We start from the raw sequence: 7,417 nt of genomic DNA on the forward strand, positions 1-7,417 counted from the left end.
TGACAATAATAATCTGTCCCTCACAGACTGTGTAACTTCACCACTTCCTGTGAAGTTCTTTGTGCATCTTTGGACACCATTTAGAAGCGGTGCCGCTCGCAAAGTTACAAAAAAAAAGGGATGCAAAAGAGTGAAACCTGAACTCTGAATGGCGTGGCATATATTTTCTGCCTTTTTTCTCTTTCGCCCAAAAACCAAAAATGCCATTTGACGATAATTTTCATAGTATTCATAAAACAGCAGGTGAAGAGAAGGGACACAATATTCAATGACAACATAATGAATGTTTTATTTAGGAAAAACATGAATTTGTCTGGGGTTTGAGGTTAGAACTGCTGTCAGTATTCTGTCTTAAAGGCATGTGTTAAACTCGTGCCCTTGATATATGAGTTGCAACAGACACATTGTAGCAGCAGATGATGATAACAAGTGTAATACATTCTAACTAAAATCTATTGAATAGATAGATATACAATGTTACAATAATTAGAAACATAGGCCGTACTCAGAAGTAGCTTGTATCCTTATGTTCACTTACGCTTGATGAAGAGACGGAAGGTGTCATCCTTCACAAGAGCCAAACCAAAGCTCAGCTCATCGTTAGAGGAGAAAGCGATCATGTCACCTTCCTCATCTAGAGAAAACAGATATTTTTCACACGTCACTACTATTGTGATTATGTTTTGATTTATTGAAAGTAAATTCAGATGGTAATAGCATTATAATGCCCACAAAACTTTGTCAATACGCAAAACTATATTTTAAAATATTGAAGCCTATTACTTGTAAGTAGACTTGTGCCGATATTCGGTAATGCGATAAATCGCGATAATGAATATGCACGATATTGTAATCGTCGGCACTTCAGAATACCGTAAATAATAATTTATTACCAATTATTACTTTTTTATAAGGCAATTAAGAATACTTTACCCATCAGTCGTATAAAATGCTCAACACCGCTGTATTCTGCGCTCAGATGTAAACAATCCCAGCGTGCACGAGAAGCACATGGCGGAACCAGTGAAGGAGACGAGCTGAATGAAAGTGCGCGTTCACTCTCTGACAGCAGAGGGCGCTGATGGAACAGCAGCGTGCAGCGGTTACCAAGGAAACCCCATAAACAAAGTAACTGCACTAGTGAAGTTTTTAAAATGCTTCAAACAGCCATTCATTTTTTTTGTAATCTCAGTGTTGTTCATCACAGCACCAAATACTGAATACTTAAAAAAGACTTAAAAGGATATTTTTTTTTACACCTAAACATTTATATATTTTAAACAGGACTACAACATGCCCTAATGATTAGAAATGTTCTGATTATTTGTTATTGTTCAGTAAAACTTTGAAAACATACAGCTTCATTAGTTAACATGTTAATTCATTATCACTAAACTGACAATAAAAATACTTATAAAGTATTAATTATTATTAATTAATGTTAATTTCTTAGTTACTATTTAATAACATTACTAAAATCAAAAGAACTTATTTAATGGACCTGAGATAAAACTAACAATGATCAGTTGTGTTTCTAAACTAACATTAACAAAAAATAACACTTTCTGTAACAAATGTAGCTATTGCTCAATCTTAGTTAATGCATTAAATAGAGTAAAGCGTTATCTGTTGTTCTTTATAGCCTAATTCTTTTGCATTTTAATCTGTTTGAAAATTTCAGTCAGAGTTGTTTTTGTTTTATTACAAAAAGAGTTCTTAAACCTGTTAAACTATGACAAAAATGGTTTTGCAACTTATTTTAATATCGTGATAATACCGTATACCGTGATAAAAGCTTCATCAATTAATCGCAACATAAAAATTTGATACCGTCACATGCCTACTTGTAAGCAAGCATGCTCAAGTAGGGCTAGCTGCAGCCTGCAGTGGACATCCAACTCCGCCCACATCCAAGTGTGATGTCATAAGCCATGCCCGTGATGGGAAGTTCGGATCATTGAATCTCGTCAAATCAAAAACAAACTAATCTTTTTTAAAGTCATTTCATTAATTTCAGCAGAATGATAATAGCCAAATTCCAAAACATATCAACTCAGGCTACATTTATCACATTAGGAATAAGAAAAAGAAAAAAAATTGCAATGCAAGACCAAATAATGAGAAACAGAAACAGACCCTTCACTGGGACTGTTAGTTCAGTTTAGCAGTCTGTTAGTTTACCTCACTGATCCGAGTCGTTCGTTCATCCCGTGACATGATAGATATATATATCTATGGTGTCTCCCCATCCCTGTGTCACCCTGGAAACCACTATTTGTAGTATGTAGATTTCCGAATGAAAGGGTTTTTCAGCGCAATGGTAGGTTTTGAGTGTTTCTGGTGTAAAGTTAGGTTTTATTTGGCTTTCAGTGCGGTCAAATACACTACATTGCCAAAGGTCACAATATACTGTTTTTACTGTATTTTTAATTAAATAAATTAAGCTTCGGTGAGCAGACGAAACTTCTTTTAAAAACATTAAAAATCTTACCGATCCCAAACTTGTGAGCGGTAGTGTATATATTCAAGTTTGTTTATTAATTCATGTGTCTTTAGTTTCTCTTGTTCAGTTTTATACGCATTCATTTTTAACAATAATAATTGTTATATTTAGTAGTAAATAATACATAATAGTTTTAATTATTTAATATATTTCATAATTTAATTACCCATATTCATACTATATAGAACATACTTTTTTAACCCTTTGAGCGGTACGGTCCCACATACGGGATTTCGAACGTTCAGTGACGTCACATGACTGCCAGATTCAAACTGTGCTTTCGCGCTCTGGCTGCGATACGGACGTGCGCTCTCTTGTCATCACAGCTATGCAGTGTTTTCAGCCACATAATGTTTCTTTCAAGGTTTCAGACATTTAAATACGCATAAGCACCATTAAAAAAATACATTTAGAGTTTATAAAATACACACTGATGTCCTACATCAGTGGAAGCAGCGATAACAGTGAATTCAAATATAATTTGCCGACATTTATTCATATCAGACACACATAATGGGTCTAAGTAACTATAAAGTTTACTCTCTTATTCTTCCAGTTCACCAGCCACTTACTTGCATATATTTCAGGAGAAACTGATGAATTCTGCTGTAGATCCGACTGACAGCGCAAACTAAGATGCTGGCGCCCATCTCGCATTATAGATCAAGATAAAGATCATTTATAAAGGTTTTAAAACGACAAAGCACACTCACTTACACATATTTGAGAATCGGAATATCATATAGTTGATGACATGGTAAGCAATTTTGCGAATATTTTAAATATAAAAGGAAAAACTAAATAATAGCGATCCATCTGTCATACAGTGTTATTGTGGCTGCGTTTAGCGCTCATGACACGCAAGACGCGTCGCCATGGAAACATTAAAGGAGAACGTTCTAAAATAACGGTCGCTTTAAAAAATTCACTCTGAGGGGACAGCTAGAATATTTTAAACTCACGCTCGAAAGGGTTAACTCTCTTTCATTGCAGTAAGTGAAGCCCCTGGCTGCGTGAGTAGGTACTACATTTGAATTTTAACGTATTTCCCGACCGTTAAAGGGTTAGTTCACCCAAAAATGAAAATTATGTCATTAATGACTCGCCCTCATGTCGTTCCACACCCGTAAGACCTTCGTTCATCTTCGGAACACAGTTTAAGATTAGATTTAGTCCGAGAGCTTTCTGTCTGTAAGCACCGTACACTGTCCATGTCCAGAAAGGTAAGAAAAACATAATCAAAGTAGTCCATGTGACATCAGTGGGTTAGTTAGAAGTTTTTGAAGCATCTTATATAGATTTTGGGCCAAAAATAATAAAAAATGCAACTTTATTCAGCATTGTATTCTCTTCCGGAATCCTTTCCATTGAAAGGATCCATTGAAAGGATCCTTTCCATTCCTTTGAATTGATTCCATTGAATTGATTCCATTGAATCCTTTCATCTGTCGGCGTTGGTAATGCACTTTTACGTCGTTGTTTTTGGCGATTAGGACATCCGCGACATGCACTCTTACGCACCATTTTAAAAAAACAGTGTTGGGGAGTAGTTAACTACATGTAGCGGCGCTACTAGTTTAACTACATTTTTCAGTAGCTTGTATGTAGTTCAGCTACTTTTAAAACAGTGTAGCTTTTCCAGTAGTTAACTATTTTCCAGCAAGTATCGGTGTAGCGCGACCAAAAGCTACAAGCTACTTTCCGTTTTGCGTTCTGACGAGCTCTTCTTCAGCGTCTTCAGATCACGAACTAACATCGTGCATTACCGCCATCTATTGTTATATAACGCATCTTGCGGCTTTATCAGTTCATTGGCAGTTCATCGAGAAGAGATCTCCTGATGATTATGTAAGGACAAAGCATCCGTCAACTTTCTGAAAACAAAATCGCGTAGTTCGCTTATCACACGGCAAAGGCTAATAAAATCGGTTGCTCGGATATAAGAATGTTCACGTGAGAAGTGCATGATTCGCGTCTCAAAGCTTTATCACTGCATGTGCTGTGAGTTTAACCTGCATTTTTCTGTGTATCCAATTTAAGTTCCGGTTCGGTTTACGTGCAGGTCCGGTTCCAGAATCAAATCATTGAGGGTGCTTATGAAATAAGTGAGGGTGTTATTATAATAAAGTGCAGATGTAATGTGTAAACAACGGCTCCACCATAATAAGAATAGCAATGTATAGTGAGACATTTAAGATAAAGTAATTTTACAAATAATTGGAATAGAATTTCAAAAATATTGATACAAAAATTCTAATATTTTTCTAGTCTGCATTTACATTACTTATTCTTATAATTGCATATTTTTGTCCCGTGTTATGGTTATGGTAGCAATTTTGAGCATGAATCCTGCATTTATATGTAGAAATCACTTCTGAAACTGCAGAGTGCAATTGGTGGTCGGTCCTCTCATAGCATGAAAAACAAAATTTATATTAAAATTCTGAATGTATTATATATAAAGCGTGCAAATAGAGTCAGTGTGAGATATAGGCTACATTTGAGTATTGTATCTTTTTATATAGTTTGGAGGGACAGAAAGCTCTCGGACTAAATCTAAAATATCTTAAACTGTGTTCTGAAGATGAACGGAGGTCTTACTGGTGTGAAACGACATGAGGGTGAGTCATTAATGACATAATTTTCATTTTGGGGTGAACTAACCCTTTAATACAGGGGTAGTTCTTTTTTTTTTTTTAAGTTTATGCTTGTAAGTAATGGTGAATGGCTCAAAAATAGGCAAAACTAAATATCTTGTTGATATTGTATTTTATTTTGAATAGATTTATTTTCCTAGAAGTGACAGTATATGCATCGACGTCACTTTCCCGCCAAAAGCACGCTCCCTCAGCTGGACTGAGTGGCAAAAGAACCTGCTGCGTGACTGGATTTAATAGAGGAAACTGCGAAAACGCGAGTAAAACTAACAATTACACTAAAGGTTGGAATTGAATGTGTTCCTTACAACTTGTCAAATAAACCTAATCCATGGATATTGACATGCAGCCAGGAAGTGTTTCCTGACATTTATATGTGCCTGATTTCAACGGCTGGGAAATACATAAAGCAAATCTGGCTGTGAATATTTTATATAACTACAATATAAGTAGGTTTAAATCCGAGTAATCACTTATATCAATGTTATATCGTCATATTGTCCAGCCCTAAAACATATATAGTTTTTGTCAGTGTTGATTATTGAAAAACACCCAATTATGCAGAATATAAGATGGAAAATATTTAATTGATGAGTTGTCAACATAATATATAACAAAACAATATATACGGTATGATTTTACCTCAAATTCCAACAACCTGACACAAAATTATAACTGTAAATCCATGTTTCTCTGCTGGAGTCCAGCTGTTTCTGTGAATTGCAGTGATCCATTTGCTTTTTTCACTGTAGCTTTCGGCAGTCTGTAAATATATACCTCAGGTTGTGTGTCAAAGCTATTTGTACAGTCAATCACAAAGCTCTTTCCCGTTTTGGATGTGTTTTGTGTGTTTTTCACGACATTCACGCTGAAAACCAATGCTGCCGCTCAGTGGGCGTGACCACAGTCATAACGGTCGACGGTGACGTCACGTGCGTCAATTTGTGGAATCGCATTTAAATCCGACAATAATTGTATGTTTACATGAATGTGCAATACATTTGAAGACATTCTAGAATTAATATCTGACTTACCTTTATAGTACATTTGGAAGGGCGAATCCCCCAGACAGAGAACAAATTCGAAGACTTTTCTCTTCAAATTCGTGAAATTTGTTAACTCTCGCTGATCCACGACAAAGCGACGGATCTCCTCGTAGGAATTGTCCTTACCGATGAGGTAAGCTTTCATTTTCATCGACATCTTAGCGAAAAACAGCGTCTTGAACCGACAATCTGGATGCGCAGCAGAAAATACCTGACCAAAAGCGAGAAGGTGTTTGCTGACGAGCAAATGGGTGGAGCTTACGCTAGCTCCTCCTCACTGGACGTCTAGAGAGGCGGGGCTGGCCCTCATGGACTCTGCAGTAAGAAGCAAAGCTATTCAGGACTTCACTGCAGGTCAGTGTCTTCTCTAAATAGACTATTGTAGTTTTGTGTTTGTTTACTTAGTAAAGAATTAAACTGTTAGCAACAGCAGCTCCACTCAAAATACTGTATGCTAAATCACATCATTATCTAATGTAAAGTTACAGTATTTAGCACAGTTAAATTAATTTAGAGTGAGCTAGGGCAACAACACAACAACAACATTTATGAAAATGATGGTTAAAAAAAGAACTTACTAAATAATATTGTTAATAACTATATAGTTAAACCATGGTAACCTCGAATTAACAATGGTTTTGCTATACACTAGTTTCACCATGGTATTATGGTATTTGCAGTAAAACTCTAGTAACCAATCCGCTCCCAAAAACACTTTTATAATAATAAAACCATGGTTGATTTTCATAAGGGAAAAACATGATGCAATAATATTTTTCTATAAAGATATTGTCATGATGTAGTTATCACTGTACTAATTTTACCATTTGGGCAATTTAGAAAATATAGTTTTGTTAAATCTTGAGTATTTAAGTCATTTTAAAATAAAACAATAACGTGGTCTTAATGTAATACTTTAGAGTGATTCCTTCATTTTGTGTTGACCAACCGCACATGCACAACATCCTAGATTAGTTCATCTCTCAAGTCTTCGGGATGAGGAAGAGTATGATTATCAAGCTCATTACAATGATAACAGTGACGCCTTATTTCACACTTGCAGACATGGATGTGGAGTGTTTGTGTGAATGGAAATGTATCCAACTGTTGGTTTAATGAACAAAGTTGTATGATGTTACAATGTTCTCTTCGATAAATATAAAAATGCATTGCTATTTAAACTGTTGCACATTTTAAAAAAATCCAAATAC

This window comes from Chanodichthys erythropterus, chromosome 1, assembly GCF_024489055.1.
Source record: "Chanodichthys erythropterus isolate Z2021 chromosome 1, ASM2448905v1, whole genome shotgun sequence".
Classification (NCBI taxonomy): Eukaryota; Metazoa; Chordata; class Actinopteri; order Cypriniformes; family Xenocyprididae; genus Chanodichthys; species Chanodichthys erythropterus.